The sequence below is a fragment of the Hipposideros armiger genome, unplaced genomic scaffold (genome assembly GCF_001890085.2).
Source record: "Hipposideros armiger isolate ML-2016 unplaced genomic scaffold, ASM189008v1 scaffold_40, whole genome shotgun sequence".
NCBI lineage: Eukaryota > Metazoa > Chordata > Mammalia > Chiroptera > Hipposideridae > Hipposideros > Hipposideros armiger.
Window position 1 is genome coordinate 3,632,299 of NW_017731390.1, and position 4,502 is coordinate 3,636,800.

The 4,502-nt window shown below is 48.9% G+C and overlaps 1 protein-coding gene across 1 annotated transcript in view; it reads left to right on the plus strand.

Annotated features, from left to right (window-relative positions):
- Window positions 1-4,502, plus strand: part of ARHGAP23 (Rho GTPase activating protein 23) — a 67,668-nt gene that overhangs the window by 48,384 nt on the left and 14,782 nt on the right. The gene's annotated exons all lie outside the window — the stretch shown is intronic.

A 4,502-nucleotide genomic window follows, 5' to 3' on the forward strand; every position in this document is an offset into this window, starting at 1 on the left:
CCCGCGGCCCCTCGAGCCCACAGTGACAACAAGGACTCGGGCCTCAGCAGCCTGGAGTCCACCAAGGCGCGGGCCCCGTCGTCAGCGGCCTCGTTGCCGCCCGCGCCGGGGGCCCCGGGGGCCCTGCAGAGTCAGCCTCCACGCCGGTCAGCCGCCTCCCGCCTCCATCAGTGTTTGTAACCAGCTCCCTCCCCTCCCCACGCCGCGCCCACTTAGCGCCCCTTGGAAAACAGGCGTGTCCTTTAGCTTACACCCCCTCTTCGGTTGCCCCTGAGTGCATTCGGCGCTGAGACCGTGTGTGCCGGAATTGCTAGGGGGTGGGCAGTGTGAATGGGAGGGAGGGGCTCCCGTGGTAAGGAGAGGTGATAGGCTGCTGGGGGTTTGTGTCCCCTGGATAAATGACAGTGTGCCCTTCTGGGCCTTTCTGTGTCTGCATTTCCCTAAGCAGTCCAGGCCATGGCCTTGTAGGCCATGGGGTGTAGATAGGGAACCCCTAAGTCTCAGACTAAAGACAAAAGGAAAGACACTGGGTGATGCCGGCTCTTCCCTTCTTTACTTTGCCCACACCCATTTGCTCCTGGCTGGGGGAGGGGGGTGGGGAGAGAATGGTGTGTACCCGAGTGTGTGTAGTCGCTGTCCAAAGGTGTTTCCAGTAGCAACATCTGCCACCCCTGCTGCCTTGTCTCCCCACTCCCATCCCCATCAGGGCGCCCTGTGTTTGGTGCACACAGGGATCCTTCCCCGCTGCTGCTTGTCAGAGCCAGAGAAGGGGGTTGGGGCCACTCCACAGAGGCAAGACAGACAACCACCAGGCACACTCCCCCACCAACCTTTTGCCAGCCTTTAAATCACCTGCCAAGCGCTTTGACTATGGGGAGCTGCCCATTCCTCAGACAGTTTGGGGAAGGTCCAGGGTCCCCCCTACTAGACCTCCTTTGTCCCCCTCTTTGTTCTTCCAGCTGTGCCTGCTTCTTCCACAACTCAGGCACACAGACCCCCACCTTCTGCCCTTTAGAAGCGGGGGTAGAAACACACTGATTTATGAGGTCTGAGCTCCCTCTCTTCCTTCAAGATGGGCGGGACCCAGCCCCCTCTCCTCCCAACATTGTAAATAGACCTCCCATCCCCAGGCCTCCCACACACTCACCAGGCCTCCCACACACACACCCTCACTCATTCCAGGGAAGCCCAAGCCCACGTGGGGCTGTGAACCCTACTGCCATGTCTAGCAGCCCTCTTGGTTTATGCAAAGATTTGCTGTAGATTTCTCTCTCCTCCTTCCCCCCTCCTTTTATTGTAAATATTGTCTCTAAATGTGTAACATATTATAAAGAATTTATAAGGATTTTTAAAGATGTTTTGCTCATTTAAAGAAGTGTTGTAACAGTGTTGGGTTAAGCCTCCGGCCCCACGTCCGCATGTCTCCTTTCTCTGTGTCCTTGACACACCTCTCTAGGCGACAACTAAGATTTCCTGCTTCTGAAAAGTCCTGTCTTAAAAGTATAGTCTCTATCTTGGAAATAAATGGCCTTCCTCGAGGCACGAGTCAGCTGTCTCACTTGTTCTGGAGGGAGGAGAGGGCCAGAGCGGGGCTGAGGTGGGGGAACAGTGAGGTCCCTGGTCCGCAGAAGGAGGGCAGCAGGACTGGACTAGGTGGTGGCAGAGTGGAGGCAAGGCTCTACCTCCTGGCAGTTTTGTGGGTGTCCTATCCTGGGAGACGGGTAATAGCAATGACACAGGAACAGAAAACAAGATGGAAGGGCGGGTGACCCTCATTGCACAGAAGGTGTCCAGGTACTTGCTCTCTGTCTTCCTGCAGAGGCCAGACAGGTGCATAGACACTTGCCTTCTCAGGCCTTCCTGGACCTTCACAATGGTCCAGAGGTGCAGCCCAGAAGACAGGAGGCTTGGGCAAGGCCTACGCCACTGATGGGGCCCATCCTAGCCAGCTGTCATCATAGGCACTCCAGGCACAGAAAACATCCCAAGAGAACAGCATAGATTTTGCCCGTTGTCTTATTCGCATGTGTAAGCTTACAACATGGGCTGGGCCTCCTATGTCATGGCTCTATAGTTGCCCCTGCCAGCTTCCAGGCTGCCTCTGAGGAGCTTAGTATCCATCTGTAGGAAACGCAGGTGACAGTCATCAAAGAGAACCTGGAGAGGGGCCCTGGAGCTGGGAAGAGCTCAATGGCTCACTGACTCCCCCTCTTTCCTCCACCTCTTTTTGTTTGGCAAACTAGCTGTGTGTTTTAAACTAACTGAAAGCTAGTGTTATTGTGGACTCACACCAGCCCCGAGGACCTTACAGATCTTAAGTCAACCCTCCAACACTTTTGAGCTCCACATCATTGTTATCTCCATTTTATGTATGAGGAAACTAAGGCACAGAGAGATGACATTACTTATCCAAGTCACACAGTAAGTGGCAGAGCCAGGATAAATCTAAGCCCCAGAGTAAGGGCAGGGTTTCCTAACCACTGGGCCACCTTCTCTAGGCTGTAGTAGGCTTTGGTGAGAATGGATCAAAACCCTGCTCTCCTTCAATTTTCCTTCAAAAGTAAAGGAGAAATGAAGACATCTCCAGTAAAGAAAAACAGAATTTGTCATTAGCAAACCTGCCCTATAAAAAATACTAAAGGGGGCCAGCTGAGTGGCGTGATGGTTAAGAACTGGCTTGGGACGCCAGAGGGCCCCGGTTCAGATCCCACATATGAGGGCCAGTGGCACTGCCCTCTACAGCTAAGATGCTGAACAACAGCTGGAACTGGAGCTGGGCTGCCGTGAATCGCCAGTGACTGCGCAGGCTGCAGCCCNCAACTGAGCTAACTGGTCACTCTCATAGAGCTAATTTGACTGAGGTGAACCCGAGCCCAAAATGAGTCTCCAGATGTTGCGTTTCTTTCTTGTCCTCTCACTCGTCTCCTCTGTCTTGTTTCTCTTCTGTGCTGCTTATTTGAGTCAATCATATGCCTGATTATGATGAATAATAACTGAGGTTCATGGCATATGGTTATAATCAACCTCTCAAGTCTCCTTGTTCATTCCTGACCCTACTGTGCCCCGCCCCCTAAGTACCCACTCTAATTAATATGTGTCCTTCCAGTCCACCTTCTATATGCTTATTTTAAATATATGGATAGGCTTAAATGTGTTATAATATTCTGTGTGTGTTTTAACTTTCAGTGAGCTTAGCACATTTACTTTATTGTAATTTTTGTACTGTTAGAACTTAATTCTGCTATCCTAAATGTCATTTTCCGTTTTTTTAATGCCTTTTTTGTTGTTGTTTACCACATTTTTATTTTATTTCTTTTTTTGGTCTACCATGCCTTGCTTTGATGGATTGATTTTTATTTTCCTGATATGAAAATCATACAATTTAGAAAAAAAACCCATATGTTTAAGTATACAATTATAAACCTATACTTATGTTTGGTTTTCACTGTCAATTTCTAAAGCTTATCAATGCCTATGTCTTCCTTCTACCACATCTAAAATCCATGTATCTTAGTGTCCTTTTACCTGTCACTGGTTTCTCCCTCTGAATTTGATTTTTGGATTGTCATGGATACTGTGTGTGTGAGTGTGTGTGTGTGTGTGTGTGTGTGTGTGTGTGTGTGATTGCTTAGTTTGATAACAGGGGACTTTTTTACACTACTGTCCATCCTTATTTCTCAGATTTTATTGCTCCAACCTGGATTTCTTTCCTTCTTTTTTTTTTAAAGAATTTATTGGGGAATTGGGGAAGGGGAACAAACAAGTTGCTGTCCTTTTGTTCTTCAGTCTAGTTGTGGAGGACATCGCTTCACTAGCCCATGTTGGTATTATCATTGCGCTGTTCCTGGGTGAGGCAGTTGCTCGCTGGCCATTGGACGGCGGGCTGCTCACAGTGGCTCACGGTGGCCCATGGCAGCTCACAACTGTTGCCAGCTACTCCGGTAGCTCACGGCAGTCCACTGCAACAGGGGCTGCAGCCTATGCCATAGCTGGCGACTCACGGCAGACCAGCTCCAGGTTGAGCTGTTGTTCACCATCTTAGCTTTAGAGGGCGTAGCGTCACTGGCCCTCATGTGGGATCCGAACTGGGGCCTTGCTGCTCAGAGCTGGCATCCCAGCCAACTCTTAACCAACATGCCACTCTGCCAGCCCTGGGTTTATTTCTTTACTTGCTCATAATAAGAGAGTCTTTGTGTAGTACTTTCTGATGTCTTAGACTATCTTTATTTAATACTCAAACTGAAATGAGAATTTAGCAGGGTATAAAATTCTAGGTTCGAAATTCGTGCATTTGTAGTCCAACAATACATTGAAAATATTACTTCCTGTCTTTTTGTGTCTGTTGCTGCTGAGAGTTCTAGTTACAGCTGATACTTGTTCATTTGTAAGTAATCTGTTTTTGTTTTTCAGAAAACTTTTAGAGTTTTATCTTCAAGATTCTCAAATTTCACAAAATATATTTAAGAGGGGGATTTTTACTTTAATTTCTATCCCGTTTGGCA